Below are 21310 nucleotides of genomic sequence, written 5' to 3' on the forward strand. Positions count from 1 at the left end.
ACTAATTGGGGTGCTGGTTTCTATAAAGCAGTTTGTCATTCTGCATTATTAGCCTTGCACATTCAAATTATTTTAAATATAGGGCGCCAGTAATTAGAAAAACACTTCATTGTTTTTCTGAATAAAAGGTACACATGTTGCCTTCCTAAGTTTTAGCTTTGCTTTTTACAACCACGATCACAGCCCTTGAGAACCACACATCTCATTCACCTTGACTGGGAAGGGGAAAGTGGCCAGATTGCCTGCATGAAGATATTTGTATCTGTGGTAGAGCATAGGAATAATTCATGGCACGTTGCTGTACTGCTTTAATGAATACAGAAAGCACTTTAGGTAATGCATTATTAAGGGCACACACGGCAGAGCTTCCTTGTACACAATTGAAGCGTGAACTTATTTGCATTTCAGGTTGCTGCCTCTTTTAGATTTAATTAGATTTCAGACTTCATTCGATTTATTAAATGAATTTCTCACTGCTTAAATGGTGTAATATGCTCATGACAGTAGCTTTTCCCCAACACTCTCTTCTCATTTCCTCATCCACCCAAGATCTCAGCTTCTGTCTTGGATTCAAAGCCAGAGGTTATTTGCCAGAGCTACTGTCCTGTATCGGTGTAGCTTGGAGACCCTGGGGCTGGAGGAGGGTTATGTTTTTTATCCATATTGTCTGACACGAATGTACCTCTTGTAGATTTACCACCAGTAAATTTAACTAATGCATAATAAAGCACTGTCTTCTGTTGGGTGGCCCTTTATCACTGTGGATCTTTCTGCTGTTATTTTGGTACAACATCCACAAACCTTTATTTTTACTGCAGTGAGGAGAGAATTGGGACTCTTCAAATGGTGGGAAATTAAATGTAATGAATCAAACCATATTATTGATTCTCAAGATGAGCTGGAGCACTAGACATAAAATGCAGTAATTTAGTGATGTTCCACATTTGTTTAGAAGAATAGAGGGAATGTTGCTCTGAGCCACTGGAGGATCTTAATCCCATATTGTTGTTACCTACCTGCATGAATTTAAGTCACTTGGACCACTGGGCTGTGATGGCCTCATCTGGGCTCTTGATATCTTGTTATTTTAAGGCAGGGAAGAAGTCTGCTTGATTTCTTTCTGTCTTTTTTTTTAAATTTTATTGTATTATGTTATGTTAATCACCACACAATACATCATGAGTTTTTGATGTAGTGTCCATGATTCATTGTTTGTGTATAACACCCAGTGCTCCATGCAGTACATGCCCTCTTTAATACCCATCACCAGGCTAACCCATCCTCCCACCCCCCTCTCCTTCCAGCTTAGGCTGTGTGTGTGTCTGTGCATTTGTGGGGCAAGGGGAAGTGGTGTGAACAATAGATCCGTTGCTGATTGTGTTTAGCAGCATGATTCAGATAAATAATGTCTATAACACAAAGTGGAAGAAGTGATATTATTGGATGTATTTTTACTTTTTTTTTTAAAAAGATTTTATTTATTTATTTGAGAGAGAATGAGAGAGAGAGAGAGAGAGAGAGAGAGAGAGCACATGAGAGGGGGGAGGGCCAGAGGGAGAAGCAGACTCCCTGCCGAGCAGGGAGCCTGATGCGGGACTCGATCCCGGGTCTCCAGGATCATGACCTGAGCCGAAGGCAGTCGCTTAACCAACTGAGCCACCCAGGCGCCCTATTTTTACTTTCTAAATTAACTAGGACCTCAGGTTAAAGTCAGCTATGGCCAGCTCCATGAAGGAAGTTATTTTTTGTGTATCTCTAAATGTACTGTATTTTAGCAACCAAAGTAGGATAATATAAGTATAAATCCGTTTCTATAATGTAGATCAATTTCTTTTTTTTTTTCAGATTTTATTTATTTGAGAGAGTGGAAGGAGTGGCAGAGGGGGAGGGAGAGGGACAAGCAGACTCCTCACTGAGCGTGGAGCCCCACGTGGGGCTCCGTCCCAGGACCCTAAGATCACAACCTGAGCCCAAATCAAGAGTTGGATGCCCAACTGACTGCACTACCCAGGTGCCCCCATATAAATCTATTTCTATGGTAAAAGCACAAATCCATTTTTTGCACAGAGCAAAAGCTGTGTTCAGAATGCTGTGAATTCACAATTTAGAAAAAAAATATTAAGCAAAGCCCAGTGGCAAAATGGGATTGTGGCTGAATGGCAGGCTCATCTTTGAGGACAGGGCTAATTGTTCTTTATTTTTGCAAGACTCAGCATGAACTAGGTTGTGTAAGAGGTCTGTGAATTAAAAACAAAACAGAACAACTTCTGATTTTCTACCGGTACATTATTCATTTAAGGAATGATAAACCCTATTATTAACCCCAGGCCTGATTTCTTTCAAAGGGGAGAATGGAAAAGTGCTGGACTGCTCTGGAGTCTTTTTAAGCTGGAGTATTCCCACCGTCTTTCTGTGTCTTCCGTGACACTGAAGAGTACAGTTCTTCCTTAGTTAATAGGACATTCTGCATTTTTACTTTGATGTTTCCTTGTGATTAGATTTAGACTGCATTTCAAGTAGGAATACTACAGAAGAAACATTATGGTATTACCTCTGGAAGCACACCATGTCCAACAATTCTCATTAGTGATGCTAATTTTCATCATCCTGAAAGGGTGTTTTCTGATTCATTTACTGTACTGTTACCTTTTTTCCCCCTTTGCAACTAATAAATGTTCTGTGGGAGGCACTTTAAGACCATGCAAATATCCTGCTCATCGTCAGTGTTTCTCCCTTGATTTAGCGTTACGGATGATCCTTGTCTGATCCCATCTTTACTGTGGTGGTCGCAAATGATTTTCCAACTTTGGCACTTACCAGTTGGCATTCTATTATGAATAAGAGCCTTTCCCCTATTTAAGAAATCTGTTTATTATCTATATGGTTATACCAGTTCCTATTTTTCAGAGGTTCATGATTCGTAACTGTACTTAAATTTTTATTGCTCAAATTGTGCTCCAGTCTTAGCCAGGGGAAGCCCCGTCCACTTGACTTGGACATCCTCAAATGGTATTTGGGAAGGATACCCCATATGTGCAGACCCTGCCCTGCCAATGACCCTTCTCTCCTTTGTGGCCCCTGAAGTGTCTATAAATAAGTCCAGGGTCACGGCTGTCTATGTGAAAAGTACCAGTAAGCTGAGGTTTTTGGAGTCTCTCTGTTCCTCATTGAACCCAAACTTGAACCTCAATATCTTGCCTCATAGCCTCATAGCAAATGGCTACCAGAGGAACAGCCTCACATGAGGATGTGAATGAGGAAGGAGAAAGAACAAAGAGGCCAGACCTCCTTCCATGCAAGAGTGGGCCCAGGACTTAATGGGATTAAAAATGGAGAATGTACCTGTGTTAGGACATAGGACACAGAGTCTCAGAATCTGACCACTCCAAGGCAGTCCTTTTCTCTGTGGGCTCAGGATCAGGCTCACCAGTTTGCCTTTGGTCAGAGCTATGGCCTCATCCTTGTCTTTACAGGTGCTTAAGAACAAGACCCATCTCATTTCCCCCTTGGGACTCCCCGCGGACCTGATGTGTGGCCCTCCTCCACCAGCAATGCTTTGGGTTCCAGGGCCACTCGGGCCGTGGGTTCTTAGACTACATGCTCTGTGTCATCTTGTGTCTCTAGAGGGCATCTGATGAGCCATTGTGCTTCAGTTTCCTTTAATGCTAAATGAGGGAATAGAATTGGGATCGTTAAGATCCTCTTCAGCTTTAAAATTCTCTAGTTCTGAAAATTGATGTAGGAATTTTATGTGCTTGAATTAATATTCTCACATATTTGTCCTTACCCATCAACCCTACATATTCTGCTCTTGTGTCAAGCAAAATAGGCACTTGGCATGGGTTATTTTCCTTCATAATTTCTTACTCCCCCAGATTATCCCTAGTGATAGAAGTATAATTAGGATGTTAATTAATACATTTGCTAGCTATAACATAGAGATGTGTAGACACAAAGTATTCTCACAATAAGGGAAATGAATTTCTGTAATAGCCTGGTAAAGGCCAAATTTCTGAGTTCTTCCTAGGACTATATTAAGTTAATGAAGCCACTCCAGTCAGTTTCTCATTTCTTCTTCACTCATTTTGAAGGATTATTCTGGAGATGTTGAAAGTGCTATTCACATTATTAATAATTAGAGCTTTTATCAAGAGACTGGGTGCTTTCGTAAGTCATCTAACCATCTGCAGCCTCGGGTGGGTGTCCGTTTGAGTGGACAGTCAGGGTCCACACCCAGACCTTCATTATGGGTCCAGAACAGTGTTTCCTATACAGTCACACCAACTACTGGGATTATTAATTATAGGGGATTTGTCCCTAGTATTTATAATTCATTTATAACAGTACCTTTTCTATAGTTTGTGTGCTTAGAAAGTTAGGAGCTTCTGCAAACTCAAGAGTCAAGAGCATTCAGCTTAGGAATCACTGTCTCAGGTCAAGGCTCTTAGTTGTCTTCCTGCTGGCTTTGGCCACAGGCGGACAGTGTTCCCTCCCCCATGTCATTAAATCTTGCAAAGGCTGCTGGCCTAAAGGAGAGCTTGATTTGCTGATTATACTGTAGTTTGAAAGCCTCTTCAGCTTTCTTCAACAAGGTAGGAGAAGTCTGCCTCTGGAGAATGTGAAAAAGAGGAATAATGAAGTCCCCAGTTTCTCTTAACCTAAAGCCATATCATTATTTTGAGTTGCTTTCACGGGCTGTTCTTCATACCTGTGATGTAATTTTTCAGGACAAACATGGTTTCCTGCAGAACCACATGATATCTATTTGAGTTTCTTTCTGGACTTCAAAGGGAATGGTCATCAGGGGTATTCATTTGAAGGACAAGGATCAGGAGTGTTTGAAAGGAGGTTCATGGTGGTCGCCGCAGAGCCCTGTCCTCTTCCACATTCATTCTGACAGTTAGGAAGGACGTGTGTTTCATTGTGCTGAGACCTGAGCAATAAATAGTGAATGGATAGTGAATGGCCTGGGAGAGAGGTCCAGGGTTGCTGGAGAACCTGACAGATCTACACTGTAGTTCATAATACAGAAGGGACACCTGCATGAAGATCATCTGACTCTTCCTTCCTTTCTTTTGGGTGAATGCCCTTCTATCACATGTCTGCATCCCAGATTCCTCTTCTCTTTCAAGTCTTGACTCAGTTGTCACCTTCAAAATGAGGCTTACCGTAACTATTCTGTTTAAAATTGTAGCCCACATCGCACCCATCCCTCTTACCCTGCTCTACTTTTTCGTTTTCCTCTATTACTTCCCCTTCTCTAACACACTGTATGGTCCTACTTACCGATAATGTATATTTTTAGTTACTTCTTTCTCTCCCTGTTGGAATGGAAGCTCCATGTTTGTTTCATTCACTGGTGTATTCTGAGAGCCAAAATAATGCCTCACACATGGTAGGTGTTCAATTATTATTTGCTCAATGAATGAATAAAATGAATAAAGTAAAAAACATTCACAAATAGCAAATAAGCTAAAATAGGGTCTTGGAGGAATCCCATTATCAAGTTTGGTATAAGAGAAAAAAATTTCCATACTAAAATTGGACAACAGAAGCAATGCTTTCCTGAATGGTTTATGATAAATTTTGTCAGCTGGAAAATCCTAAGTAATGGGTTTTCCACCAGTGCTTGTTCTTTTAAGATTCTGTTTCTTTGATAAAAAAAAAAAAGTCATTTGATATTATTCACTTTTGGTACCACTGTATTTAAGTGCTTTGTAGGTTATTTAAAATGTGATGGTTTGCAAAAGGTTGTGTTATTGTTGGTGAATGGCATTCTGCTGGCTTCTGGAAAGTAGGGCGATTAGCCAAGCAGAGGGCAGGGAGTGAAAGAGGAGAAGAAAGTAAACCAGGGGCCAGGGCTAACTAAACTGGGATTCTGAACGGAGGAATGACTGAAGAGTCACTCTGAGGGCCTGTCAGTTTAACTTCATAATTGCTCTACATAATTAAATACATAAATGTTGAGGAAACACCGATTAAAGGCTTCCTGAGAGAGAAGCAAGCCTAATTGGAGGATCTTATTTTGTGCTCCATGACTCACAGTGTTTCCAACTGTCCCCACGTCGTTATTTTGTCTTTTAGCCTCCTCCAAGCGTTTCCTCAGTTTCTCTTGACCAGGGCCTCTTTCGGTAATGTTCTTTCTCTACTCCATAGCAACTGTCATTCAGTGTAGTCTTGGTAACTATCAACTCCTGTGTTTCCATTTCACATGCGGAGCTTATAAAGCTGAAATTGTAGGTCAGGCTGCGTATCTGTAAATCCAAGAAAACTTCCCATGGACCGTATGAACCATAGCACTCACCTCTTGAATCCTGCCCTTAGTTAAAGAGAAAGTTGTGGATGCTCCTCCCATGTCACTTTTAAGTCTCTGTCCGCAGGGGTCTCTAGTGCCACTCTTTGAAGAAGACCATTAACATTATTCATTGTTACTGCAAATTGGCTAAGTGGTCTTATCTGTAGGGGGCGTAGTCCTTAAAGATTTTTCCGTGTCCTAACAAAGAGCCTCTACAAACCACTGAGAGATAGAAGGAAGCAAAGAACATTAGGAGTCATTTTAGTAAGAACAGTAACCTACAAAAGTCTACTGTGTATCTGAAACACACCGTTTTGAGATCTCGTAACCACTACTGTGGCCCCTGATTCAGGTTTGGTATTTGAGTTTTGCTCCCTGATGTCTGATGAAGGGTCTGGACTCCAGGCAGGTAGGCTAGAGTAGGCCTTCAAGTTATCTTGGGCCTGAATGGAGTGGTGGACCAAGTAATGGTTTAGGAGAGAAGAGAAAGAAAAACATGTTAAACCAGGGTAAAACTCTGGCCTTTAACACATTTCAAAGAAAGTGAAGGCATCTCTGAGCATCTCTGAGAAATTACAGTCACCATCAGGCACTCTGCCAAATATAATGACCGCAAGTTGACATGAGTAGAAACATGTCTCTACCGATGTCCATGGACATCTCCAGTTGAAGTTGAAACACTCTTTCATAGACTTGGTTCTCAGGAGAATTCTCTGGGGGAGAGCCCCTTGGATGTGAACGTGGAGACTCAAATACCAAACCTAAGAATTTTCATATTCGCCCAAGAGGTGGTATTCTAGCCGAATCAAACACCTCAGAAAATTTCCCAGGTTTGACATCCCTGCAGGACCTCAGGTGAAAATCCTTAATGAGACTCTTACTCAAAACTAATGTTCTTACAAGGGAACACAAAATGGGAAACAAGGACCCACTGACCTGATGGTGGCATTACACCAGAAATTTAAAGGAGGTCTATGGCATTTAACCTGAGTGTCGTGTCTTAATTTTTGTCAAGGGTAAACTCAGTAATAGAGAAAGATTATGGAGAACTTGTCTAAGAAAAACATCCCGTCATAGAGAATTTTACTTTCAACCTAGAAAAATACTTAAAATATGAAATTACAAGGTTATTTTTTTCACACCAGAAGACAGAAATAGCACATTGTAAAGAGCACCGGGGGGGGGGGGGGGATGCTTCATATAGAAGACATTGAAAGCAGACATTATGTGTTTAAGCTTATTCATTATGCAGCCATCTCATAAAACCTGCCCAAAGACACGATTTTTTTTATGAGGTTAAATATAGTCCTTGATTGAAAGTGGGAAGAAATGGGAAGGAGCAGCAATTTCTTTATGTGCTAAGTCCTCTGTGAGCTTACTCCATGCTGGCTCAAGCCTGGTTCAGACCGATCATAGTAGGACCACCACCTTCTCCCAGAACCGGCCTCCCCACTACTCTTGAACTCTTGCCCCTTCTTCCTCCTTCCTTTAGGTAAGAGTGGGATCTTTCTGGAAGGCAAATCTCTATACAGGTGTTCCTTTGCTTTAAGCTGTGTAATGACTCCCTAGTGCCCTTAGGATAAACTCTAAAGTCCTGTGATGTACGGGCCTGTTCAGAGAGGCAGCATGAGGGCAGTGCTTACCACCATGGGCTCTGAGCCACACTTCCGGTTTAGGATGTTGCTTCAGCAACCTAGCACCTGAGAACCCTTAGCCAAGTTATTTACATCTTTGGGCTTAAGCTGTCTCAACTATAAAATGGAGAGGGTGATGATGATAGTACAATCCTGACAGGGTTGTTCTGAGGATCAAATAAGTTCTAATACTAAACATTCACTATTATTATTTATTTTCTGCTTTCCATTTGCCTCTGCTCCTATACCCTTGCCCTATGTCATACCAAAGTATTTGCAGATACTGTCCCTGCCTTCATTCTGCTAATGGGACATATCATCTCCTTTTGTCTCTATTTCTTATCAACTGTATCCTCTGCCTGGAATGTTCATTTTCTCTCTCTCTCTCTCTCCCTCCCTCCCTCATCTATCTGTATCCTCTACATTCACCTCCTACATCCTCTGGTTAACTTTTCCTCAACCTTCAAAGCTCAGATCAGAGCTCCTTTACTCTGAGCAGCCTATCCAGATGTCACATTCGGTATTGTATATGCTCCCAGAGCTCCCATTCTTCCTTCTATCCTGTCATTTATCACACAGTACAGTAGGTCTTTCCCTACCCCAGTGAAAGAGGGGTCTGTCTACATACTATGTGCTCATGGATGGATGGGTGGGTGAAGATCACTGAGGCAGTGTGATTGAGTGACAGGGAACCTCCCAAGACAGTCCATTTGGTCATAATCACAATTGCGCTAAATCTACCTGAATATACAATCACTCCATCATGTTTTCTGATCCATTACTTGTCCATATTAATTTTATCTGGTTCCCTGTGCCATCCCTTCCTCCTCTTGATTGGTACCCTCTAAGCTTGCTCCTCTCTGCCAGTCTCTCAAGTAGGCACTTGAGATTGAGAATGACCCTCCGGGTATGGTCTAACGATGGTCTAGTGAGCACAAAGAGACATTATTAATTCTTTTGTTCCTCTGCTAAAGCAGACAGATGCTAAGTTTGGTTGGTTTGTTTGTTTTGTCTCACAGTTCTGTTGATTCATGAGCTCACTGTCTAGGATGACTGCAGTGTTTTTGGCCTGAGTGAGAAGCTAGGAGCATGGAATTGCCATCAACGACAGGGAAGGCTATGGGAGAAGCAGGTGCAAGGGGACCATCGGGAGTTTAATTTTGGATGTGCTAAGTTTGAAATTTCTTCTAGACATCCAAGTGGAGATATTTAAAAAGGCAAGGAGATATATGGATCTGGAGTACAAGAGAGAGGTCTGAATTGGAAATGCCATTTTGGGAGTTTTAAGCCTATAGATAGCATTTAAAACTCTAAGACGAGGTGGTGAGATGCCCATGGGAATAAGTGTATGGAGAAGAGGATCCAGGAAGAAGGAGCCGTGGCTCTGTGACAGCGACAGTTTGGAATCAGCCAAGACATCTGAGAAGGAGCAGCCCGTGAGGTCTGAGGGAAACCAGGAGAGAGTGATGTCCTGGATGACTGAATGCAAGTCCAGGAGGATATTTACATAATAGATTACAAACTTAAAATGTCATCTATTATACAGATTTATATTAAGATAAGCATCTAGTAAATATTTAACAGACATATATCTTTACATAGGTATATAATGAGAAATTTATATAATGAATTGCATTTGGGGAAATACCAGAAGTTTGAAGGCCTGAGCGCTGGGCCCAGCTCTGTTGTTCTTACTTCTTGGACTTCAGGCAAGTTAAATAGCCTTTTTTGAGCATCCTATTTTACTCATCTGGAAAGTGGGGATTTTAATCCTTGCCTCACTCTGAGTTATTGTGAGAATCAGTTGAGATAATAGATATAGATATGGTTTCCTAGTACATACTCTATCTGTATCTATATATATGCATATTCACAAGTGTGTGTGTGTATATGTACATATATGTGTATATGTATACATGGGACTCAAGATAATTGGTATATTGTAAGTGTCTGTTGAATCACTTAGGTTATGACCTGTTGGTAAGTCATACTCATTTTAGTGGGTTGCAAACAGCTTTCTGAAAAATGGAGCAGAATAGAAAATAGCGCTATGAATTGCTCAGAGTAAAAATAAGTAAGGTTTCTTGAATATATATACCTGTAGTAGTTATCTATTTCTGGGTAACAATTACCCCAAAACTTAGCAATTTAAAAGAATAAGCCTCTATTATTTCTGGAGGCCAGGGGCTGCCTCGCCAGCTGGTTTGACTCAGGTTGAAGACAAGCTTTTTGCCAAGGCTGCAGTCACTGGGACCTGCTTCCAGGTCACTCCTGTGGACCTGGGGGGGTACTCAGCTCCTGGTCACATGGGTCTTTCTTAGGGCTACTCATGATGTCATAGCTGGCTTTCACCAGAGCACATGATTGGAGAAAGAGAACCAGAGAGCATCCCCAAGACCAAAGCCACAGTCTCTTTTATGACCTACTCTCAGCAGCGACACATCATCACTACTGCCATGATTTCAATAGACCAATCCTGGTACAGTGGGGACCACACATAGGTGTGAATGTCAGAGATGGGGCCATTGAGGGCCATCTTGGAGCCTGGCTACCACAACCTCTCTATATCTGTGAATGCTGGGTTGAGCTATGAAATATGTTTGTTAATGTGGGTCATGTAGAAGAAAATGTTCAAGCAATACTTCTCTATGGGGCAGAGGTGTCCATTAGCTGGCAGAAACCTATTTCAGAAGCTCTGCTGTTGATACTCTTCTCCTCCCATGGCTAATTACCGCTGACTTTCAGATCATGAATGTTCACACCAGTGAGTTTTACAATGAAATAATCCAGGGGCGCCTGGGTGGCTCAGTCGTTAAGCGTCTGCCTTCGGCTCAGGTCATGATTCCAGGTCCTGGGATTGAGCCCCGCATCAGGCTCCCTGCTCAGCGGGAAGCCTGTTTCTCCCTCTCCCACTCCCCCTGCTTGTATTCCCTCTCTCGCTGTGTCTCTGTCAAATAAATAAATAAAATCTTTAAAAAAAAAATATATATATATATATAAAAAAATAATCCAACTGAAGTCTAAATGGGCTGTGTGGGACTGCTTGTCCCTCAATAAAGTGATCCTGCACTAAGGTCCTTTCATAGTTCCCCTGTCTGATTTCTGTAGTTCTGTATCTTTTACCTATCTGACAAGTACATCTTCTGTTTGTGAGCTCCCACTTCAAACCTGTGGCGATATGTTATGCACAACTGTGTGGCTTGACTCCAGTTTCTTGTAGATACGGGCTCGTGATAGTAGTTATACACGTTCTGCCTTTTTTTTCTACTTGTTTATTGGCATGTGAATATGGTCTAGGTAGTGAGCTTGTGGAAAATTCTACCTGTAGATAAACGAGGTAAACTGAAACTTTTATGTTTTGGGAAGAGGGGTTATTACATGTATAAAGGTGTGCCCTACTTAAAGGAATCTTACAGGATAATTACCGACATGACTTTTTGTATAATTTGTTATACCCTGCTGTGAAAAATAAATCTGTTTTAGCTCTCCTAGCTGGTATTTTTTGGTTTTGGTTTTGTTTTTTACAAGCATAAGTGACTGAAAAAGAACATACCATCTTTGAAGTACTAATAGGCTCTAAGCCGGCTAGAAGTTTCTAGTTAAACAGTGAAGAGACCAGTAGAAAGCACAACACTAAGTAGAAACATATGGCCACTGGCTCTTAACTTAAAACTGTGGGAGTTTCAGAACGGAGTAGTTTCTTGGGATGAAATGAGTGCTACCAAATGATTGGAAGCCTTCTGGTGTGGTATTTACTGTTTGTGCTTGGGAATGCTTATTCTTGTCAGCCCGGTGGCCTTCAGTCTTTTCTGACTAGTTAAGATCTTATGACTGAGGGCTTTTCTTCATCTGCTAGTCGTAGGGGAGGACTGGAGGATTATCACTCTCAGCAGGCTCCCAGGGATAGAGGCCCTTTTGTTCTTGAAAAGGTTCTCCGGTAGCATGCTGGGCTTATTACAGTTTGTAGTTTATGTATCGGTTGTCTCCCTAAGCAGTATGCTGTTAGAAGCAGACTCTTTACAGCACCTGGCAGTATCTGGCCCAAGGTAGGGGCTCGATGAGTATTTGTTGGGGAGAGGAGGGAATTAAATTCTTTATTCTCTTGAAAGGGTTTATGTTCAGAACAGGGTTTGTGGTGTAGTATGCGTATGATGCTACTTTTCCATGGTGTTTCTATTAAAGGTAGTCTATTTTAATTTTCCTTGAAATTTGTGAACTTTAAATTTTGGGGGACTATTTACAATGTAATTCCCATTTTTTGAAGTAAGATCTCTTTTGCCTTTGAAGCCCCTGTCACTTTTGGTAACATCCAAAGGGAGAGGGGTTTAATTTTAGTAGCACAGATGCTGACCCCTGACAGCTTGAGTGAGCAGGTTGAGGGCAGCAAGCTAGAGAACTCTGAAGATCCCTTTAGGTTCCAACCCACACATCCCTGAAGGCCAGATTCCTGGTAGACCAAGCAGCATCATCAGTCAGTTGCACGAAAGGACTTCTCCGTCTGGAATGCTGTCTGAACAAAGAACCTCTGGTGAAGTTGCTCTAGGCGTGGCCTCCTGCCCTGGCTCGGGTATGGTAACTATGGAAAACAAAAGCAAATGTTTACATGGTGGTTTATGAAAAGCCCAGAGCTTTTGTGTGCGTAAGCTCTCTGCCTTGCTGTCTCTTGATTTGAGACAATCTCATTTCCTTGCTGACTCTGCTGTGCTGATCAGACTCATGCATTATCTCCTGTGCAGTCCCGGTGAGAGCATTTATGTCAGGCTGCTTTGAGCCTCAAGCCTTGTTCCATGACACAGCCCTGCAGAACTCCGTCCCCATCCCTGTCCCTGTGTCTCTGCTCCTGCATCTGCTGGATTGTGATATGGGTTATTCTCCCATTGACAGATTGTTGCTGTATGGCCCCCTTTATTTTGTTCTTTGGATTTCAATAAAGAGAACTTGATAGAAATTTATAGAAGGAAAAATAGTCCTATTCACTTTGATTAGCTGGAGCCATCTAGGTGAAAGAGATGCCCAAGGAGAAACTAAGAAGTTTTGCTAGTAATTAGTGAGTATAGGAGAGGCTGCAAAGACTTGGGTACGTGGTTGTTTTATTTATTTATTTATTTAAAAAGATTTTATTTATTTATTTGACAGAGAGAGACACAGCGAGAGAGGGAATACAAGCAGGGAGAGTGGGAGAGGGAGAAGTAGACTCCCCACTGAGCAGGGAGCCCGATGTGGGGCTCGATCCCAGGACCCTGGGATCATGACCTGAGCCGAAGGCAGACGCTTAATGACTGAGCCACCCAGGCGCCCCTCAAGTCAGTAAACTCAGACTTGGTAAACATGTCTGAGACCATGCATCCCTGGCTGCTAAGCACCATGGCGGACAGGGCTGGAAAGGTAACAGCTTTATTTTGAGCAGGGGGCAAAGACAAGGCAGCACTTTACAGCTACATTGTAACTAGATCCTGCATCACGTGGTTGTTTTAAACTCTGGAATCTGATTATATCCTAGATAGTCAAGTAGGGGGTAAATACCAAAGAGGCATTCTTATCAAGGTTCTGATATATAACAGATATGAAAATAAAATGGGAGGGAAAGGATATAATTTAGTGAGAATGAGACTAATACTGAATTTCTTTTATTTTTTTTTGTTTTTTATTTATTATGTTATGTTAGTCACCATACAATACATCATTAGTTTTTGATGTGGTGATCCACGATCCATTGTTTTCGTCTAACACCCAGTGCTCCATGCAGTACGTGCCCTCCTTAATACCTATCACCGGGCTAACCACCCCCCCCAAACCCTGTTTGTTTCTCAGAGTCCATAGTCTCTCATGGTTCGTCTCTCCCTCCGATTTCCCTCCCTTCATTTTTCCCTTCCTTCTCCTAATGTCCTCCATGCTATTCCTTATGTTCCACAGATAAGTGAAACCATATGATAATTGACTTTCTCTGTTTAACTTATTTCACTTAACATAATCTCCTCCAGTCCCATCCATGCTGATGTAAAAGTTGGGTATTCATCCTTTCTGATGGCTGAGTAATATTCCATTGTATATATGGGCCACATCTTCTTTATCCATTTATCTGTTGAAGGGCATCTCGGCTCTTCCCACAGTTTGGCTATTGCGGACATTGCTGCTATGAACATTGGGGTGCATATGGCCCTTCTTTTTACTATATCTGTGTCTTTGGGGTAAATACCCAGGAGTGCAATTGCTGGGTCATAGGGTAGCTCTATTTTTAACTTTTTGAGGAACCTCCACACTGTTTTCCAGAGTGGCTGTACCAACTTGCATTCCCACCAACAGTGTAAGAGGGTTCCCCTTTCTCCACAACCTCTCCAACATTTGTTGTTTCTTTCCCTGTCCATTTTTGCCATTCTAACTGGTGTAAGGTGGTATCTCAATGTGGTTTTGATTTGAATTCCCCTGATGGCTAATGATGATGAACATTTTTTCATGTGTCTGCTAAAATTTGTTATTAAGTATCACTTTTAGGTGTAACGACCATTATTTTTGAATTCTGGTTATAGTAAAGAATCTTTTGTTTCCCTGTAAAAAGGAGGAAAAACCTGTGTACTTCACCCCAGTTAAATGCACTTGAATTTCATATCTGTCTTTTCAAGTTGGTTGGCTTTGGATTACTGACAGTGGAAGAACCAAATGTTTGATGATTCCAAGGGGCAAAACTAGATCATTGACCTAATCATGTGACGGCAGTTTTTCAAACCACAGTGGGTAGCTTCATCAAACACATATCATGAAGGATCCCTCATTGTAATGTTGTATCTATAAGAGAAAAGCTATACTTTCTAATGAGTTTTTTTTTTTTTTTTTTTAAGATTTTGTTTATTTGACAGAGGGAGACATAGTGAGAGAGGGAACACAAGCAGGGGGAGTGGGAGAGGGAGAAGCAGGCTTCCCGCCGAGCAGGGAGCCCGATGCAGGGCTCGATCCCAGGACCCTGGGATTATGACTTGAGCCAAAGGCAGATGCTTAACAATTGAGCCACCCAGGCACCCCTCTAATGAGATTTTAATAACATGATTGACTGAAAACATATGTGTACAGAGAAGACATTATCAACTTTTAAGATTGTGTTAACGTTTGCTTTGTATTAAATGTTTGTGACCTGGTTGGCATTTTTTGGGTGAGTGTTGACTTATTGCTCAGTTCCCAGTCCGAGGCCTTTTGAGGCCTGACCTACTTTATTGTGGCCCCTGAAGCATTGGGTGTCTTGGGCCCAGTTTACTTTATAAATAGAAGCTGAGGCCCATGTCTCTGCATAATCTTTCCTGAAGGAGGAATAAAAGGCAAAAGTCAGATATTAGTCTGCATTTGGGGATAACTCAGTAGTTGGGTTGTCAAAGGCCGTTGGGGGGGCAGGGTCAGCAGGGCCTTATCAGTAGTGCCATGAGGGATGTGGATTTCTCTCCCTTTGTCTTGCTGCTTTTGGTTGCGTTGTGGGCATGAATGCTGCCTGGAAGGAAGAAGAGCATCTGTCACCACCTCCTATGGCTCTGGAGCCAGCTCCCCGTCATCTCCATTCCAACCCCAGTGATGTTCTGTGGGGGTCGCTGCCAGTTGGCTTCCAGTGGGAGCAGCCTAAGCGCTATCCACTTTTCTCTCATGAGAGCTTTGCCTCGTATTCTGTTAAAATTCTTGCCTCCACTAAATCTGCTGGCATTTGCACCCATCACCTGTCACAGTGGAAAATCCCCCCTCCGATAAACAAGAAACAACCTCATTTGTCTCACTTGCAGCTACTACTCTTCCCCCTCCTCTTCAGAACCAAACTGATCATAAGAGTTATTTATGTCCCACTGTCTCTGCTTCCTGTCCTTTTCATTCACTCTGCTCTGCTCTGGTCTGGCTTCCATTGCCACCACTCGATGAGACTGCGCTTGTCAAAGCTGCCGATGACCTCCACGGTGCCAGATATGGAAGGAGACATTTTTACATGAAGAGATGGAAAGCAAGATGAACTTAGACTCTTACCTCACAGTGTGTACAAAAATTAACTTAAAGTTGATTAAAGACTTAAATATAAAAGCCAAAAAATAAAATAGAGAAAAAATCTTTAGGACCATGAGTTAGGCGAAGATGTTTTACATAATGATACCAAACACACAATCTGCAATTGAAAAAAAATTGATGAATGGATTTTTAAAAATTCAAAACTTCTGTGCTTCAGAAGATACTTTTAAGAAAATAAAAAGTCAAGCTGCAGACTGAGAGAAAACATTTTCAAATCACCTATCAGATAAAGGAGTTGTTTCTGGAATACACACGAGGATAGGAACTTAGCTGTCTTATTCACTGTCGTATCCCAGGCCTGTCTTGCAATGTCTGCATCTAGAAGGTGCTCAATATTTGCTGGATGAATGAATGCATATGGCGTTAATGCAGTTTGGAGAAGAGCCTTTAGGAACTTCGTAAAGTCTGAGGAGGAAAGAAAATAATCTTGAACATCTGTAGAAGGTTTATGAGCCACTTGTTCCCCCTATATTTGTTCCTTTTCGTGCCATGGGTATTATCTCTGTGCCAGTTACAAACACCGAGACGTGGAGTGGTGATTTTTCTGCCCGTGGTCAGATATTATTAAGTGAGATAGCCAGAGCTCAGGCCTTGAATCTCTAATTCCACATCTTGGGAGATGTGGCTTCTACTGTAAAGCTCTTCACTCCTGAGCTTTTTATGCCCGGAACTGGAACCTGCTCTCTTTTTCTTTCTCCAACACTGTGAAATGCCCAGATGTCCAGGCTTTTGGGCTCTTTTCCCAGAATTTACTCCCTAATAATCCGATGGCACACACACTTACCTGATGCAGTGAAGAACATGTCCTGTGAAAACCCAGCACCGTTTTTTGTTGTTTTTTTTTTTTTACTGCGTTTGCCTTTTAGAATTTGTCTTCACGGGCTACAGTTCTTACTTTCTACTTTCCCATCAGACTTTGGTATTTTACCAAATGTGCTTTGACTGCCAACTGGGGTCTTACTGGCCTAAGTTCACTTTTACTTTTCCCTGATCCCCCAGCATCACTTTTTTAAAAAAGTTTTTGTTCAAATTCCGGTTAGTTAACATACAGTGTAATATTAGTTTCAGATGTACAATACAGTGATTGAACATTTCCATACAACACCCGCTGCTCATCACAGCAAATGCCCTCCTTAATGCCCATCACCTGTTTACCCCAGTCCCCACCCACCTCCCCTCTGGTAACCATCGGTTTGTTCTCCATAGTTAAGAATCTGTTTCTTGGTTTGCTTCTCCCTCTCTTCCCTCCCCCCACCTTTTGCTCATTTGTTTCTTAAATTCCACATAAGTGAAATCATACTGTGTTTATTTTCTCTGACCGATTTATTTCACTTAACATAATACTCTAGATCCATCCATGTTGTTGCAAATGGCAAGATTTCATTATTTTTTATGGCTGAGTGATATTCCATTGTATGTATGTATATATATATACACACACCACATCTTCCTTATGCATTCATGAGTCGATGGACACTTGGCCTGTTTCCATAATTTGGCTACTGTAGATAACCCCCAGCATCACTTTTTATTCTTGACTGTCAGCAGGCTCTGAATCTCCAATCAATATGCAGGTCAGGTCCAGACAGGCCCAGACAGTGGAAGGAGTGTAAGGGAGAGGGGGCTCCTGCAAGAGGCATCCGGCAGGCTCTGCCTTTGCGTGACTTCCGCAGAGGGGTGGACATGGTATAACGTGGTGCCACTTATTACGTGATGTCGTCAGGAAGCCTGTTGCCAGTCTGGGGCATTCTCTGAAAATGTACCAATCGAGACTGGGAGGAGGCTGTGTGGGGACACGTCGAATGACGAAATAGGGTCTCAGGGACTGCTTGCCCCGGCTCTGCTCCTGGTTGTAGAGCTGTTTCAGATTACCTCATCTTTTTTATCCCATTTCCTAGTCCGTCAAGTGAGGAAGGAGGTCAGCGCAGATAGACTTGAAGGTCTTTTCCATTCTCTGAAGCGAGGTAGCCCAGCCAGAAGTGATCAGGGCTTCTAGAGTCTGGCGATAAACTTTATTCTCCTAGTCATTTGACTTGGTTTTTACTTCCAACTAAGTCTGTTTTCACACTTCGCAGGCGGGAATGGGAGGGCTTAACTCTGGTGGCCCACTGACCCGGTGACCACGGCTGGAGAGGAGACACTGAGGACTGTAGGTTGAAGACATAGAGCAACGTGGTACTTATTGCGAACGCTGCCCTGTGTGCGGCCTGCCACACGGCTGTAACGACCGCAGTTCTAAAACGTACTTCACCAGGTCGATGGCACTGGCAACCTCTGGCCACGGCTCCTTGCTGTGTTTATCCCTAGCTCCCAGACAGCCCAGACGAGCCTGGGAGGAAGAACCGGGAGCCCACAAGGCAGGCAGCCTGGCAGGGCAGAGCACGTCCTTGAACCCCGTGTGGTTCTGCTCCGAGTTCTGCCATGGACATGCTGTGTGGGGCTGACCCCCCTCTGCCAAAGCGGGGCTTGCTGCGGGGGTAAACACACGTGCAGCTCTGTGTCGGGCGCAACAGGCCTAATTCCAGCGGCCTGGGGGGCTCTACAGGCAAGGTGATCATACTGGTACTGGGTAAGCGTAAGCTGCTGAGGGGGCGTCGGCCCAGGTGTGGTTGCAAGTGTGCTGAGGGTCATCAGCTCGGACTGGGAGGCGCTTCCTGAAAGTGACTAAGGCAGGGACTCGGAGCCTGAGGCTAGGCAGACCCTCTGAGATCTCCATTCCAGCTTGCTATGCAGTGGTTCGCTCTCCTCTAGATACCCTCATAACCCATGCTGCAGCTCACCCTGGGATGGGAAGTTCACGGCCGTAGGTAGGACATTGCAGCTTGTTCGAAACTGCCTTTTTATGCAGCAAGCTGAAGCTGCCTCCCAGTGCTGCTCCCGGTTGACATTCAGACAACAGAAACTTCTATACCGCATCCATGCGTGAAAGACTTCCTATTTTTTGATTTCTGGAAGGAACCAAGAATAATACACACAAGGTCACTGTTTCTCATGTGTCTTGAGGCCGTCCTGGCTTACTGTGCGCTGGTGGCTAGGAGAGGTGATTTTCTCAGAAGGTGCTGAGAAGTAATGTGCTACAGTTTGCTGGGCATCTTATTTCAGGAGAGAAGCCCCATTTCTGTCTGTGGGTATTTATTTTATATATTTACATATGGTACTTGGCGTATTAAGTAACCACTTTGGGCATCTTCATTCTGCAGCACCATGCCAAGTGCCAGAGCAGAGATATCGATGTCCTGTTACAAGACACCGTTCACACTTCAGTTCACTCAACACGTATTTACTGAGAATCTGCTTGGTGGCTGGCTCTGGTTCTTGCCCTCGTGGAGTTTGCAGTCCCTTGGGGGACAGAACATTTGTTATCACTCACACTGTATTGAATCTTGTTGGCTCTGCCATCTCTTAACTAGGCTCTACTTTCCTTGAAGCAGGGGTTCCGGGCTGTGCATCACTGAATCCCACTACCTGGCACCTGGTAAATATTTGTGAAATGAATCGGTGGCTGAACACACGAAGGGAAAAAGCACAGACTTTGGCATTTGGTACTCTGAGCTAGATCCTGACGCAGCAACTTACTAGCTATGTGATAGGGGATAAGGACATGAGGCTTTATAAAGCAGGGATCTACTCTGGCAGGTGGGGAGGACGAAAAGAGGTAGTACCCAGAGGGCCTAGCCCAGAGCTTGGCATACAATTCTAAAATAAGAAAAGAAAAGCATATTCCCTTTTTACTGTATTTCCTTAAGGCGCCTTTTACATCTATACAGGAAAATTAAGCGAGAAGATATTTCTAGACTGCATTGGTTGGCTTCTCTTTTGAAATTAAAGACACAGCCCTATGTGAGGGGGCACCCCTGAACCCTTTGGAAGGAGCCCAAATCAGCTTTACCGTGGTACAGAGGAAGCCTGGTGTTTCATGTGAGGCAGGTTGAAGAAGTTCTGGAGACAGATGGTGGTGATGGTTGTGCAACAGTGTGAGTGTGCTCGATGCGACTGAGCTGTGCACATAAAAAATGGTTCAAGAGGAAGTTTTGTGTTATGTGGATTTTACCACAATAAATCCATTAAAAAGACCCCAAACCATCGCCACGATTTCTAGTTCTTCCAGCAGGTGAGCCGTTCTCCAAGTTAAGCCAGTCACAGAACATCGTCATCCCCTCAGTGTGGATGCGGGCCACCAAGCATTACTGTGGAGCCTCCAGAAGCAGCCAAGGCCTGGCGGAGCCTTTGGTTTGCCTGGTGTGAAACTGCGTGATGTGAGGCCCTCAGCTCTTTTGCAGATTCTTTTTCCCCTCTCTCCTTCTCTCCCTCCCTCCTTCCCTCAATTCCTTGTCCCCATCCTGCGTGAGTCTGTGAGCAAGTCTTTGTACTCAACCACAGAATCCTCTCTGAATCCATCCCTGTCTCCGCCCTCATTTCCAGTGTTTCCATCCTGGGGTGAATCCCCATCACCTCTCAGCTAGACGGCCATGGCTCCCCACCACGCTTCTGTTCCCATCCTTTCTCTTCGGGACACCCAGAGTGTTCTTTTTGATACATAAATCAAAGCATACCACTCCCTCACCCCCTAAATGAATAAAATTTAAACAAATGAAAAAAATACCGTTCCCCTGTTAAAGACCCTTTAGTGCTTCCCATTGTTGTTAAAATGAAGCCCAAACTCTTCTGTACAGCCTCCTCAGATCTGGTCCCAGCCCCCCTGTCCTACCTCAGCTTGTCCCAGTCCTGCTGGCCTTCATCCTTTCCTCTAACCTGCCACATTTCTTCCCGCCTCGGGGCTTTACCCAGCTGTCCTCCTGCCTGGGACACTCTCCCTCTGGTCTTTGCTTAGCTCATCCTCTCTGACCATACAGATTTCAACCCAAATGTCACCTCGTCAGAGAGGACTTCCCTGAGCGGCTGTGTGGCCCACCCCTCTGTCCTGTCACCTTGTATGCATTCTCTGCTCTCTGATGTTATCTTCTTTATCTAAGTGCTTATTTGTTGTTCATCTGTCCCACCTAGACTGTGAGTGCCGTGAGAAGTAGGACCTTGTTATGTTACTCTCCACCCCCCTCCCCCGCCCCCATCCCCAGGGCTACATTGGTGCCCGGCACTTAGAAGGCTCTGACAAAATATCTGTTGAATGAATATCCACACAGATGAATTGACGTAGCAAAGGAGTAAGATGTAAATACCTGTGAGGAAGTTCCATTTTCCTCCCCTTACATTTTTCCTGGTATGTTTTCTGATGCTAATCCCCATCCTTGACCTTCTCCATTCCACTGGTTTCCAAGTGACTGTTAACTCATTATAGTATTCTCCATCGTAAACTTGCCTTACACAGGATGCTTAAAGACCCTCATTGTCC

At 43.3% G+C, this 21310-nt stretch overlaps 1 protein-coding gene and 1 non-coding gene across 2 annotated transcripts in view; one reads left to right on the plus strand and one right to left on the minus strand.

Annotated features, from left to right (window-relative positions):
• HHAT (hedgehog acyltransferase) overlaps positions 1-21310 on the plus strand; it is a 348920-nt gene that overhangs the window by 173889 nt on the left and 153721 nt on the right. The gene's annotated exons all lie outside the window — the stretch shown is intronic.
• Positions 13258-13388, minus strand: LOC118014597. Its single transcript, XR_004680309.1, has one exon. It is a non-coding gene; the product is annotated as a small nucleolar RNA SNORA63 (small nucleolar RNA).

Source organism: Mirounga leonina, unplaced genomic scaffold (assembly GCF_011800145.1).
Source record: "Mirounga leonina isolate KUSES-001 unplaced genomic scaffold, KU_Mleo_1.0 Mir_154, whole genome shotgun sequence".
Taxonomy (NCBI): Eukaryota; Metazoa; Chordata; class Mammalia; order Carnivora; family Phocidae; genus Mirounga; species Mirounga leonina.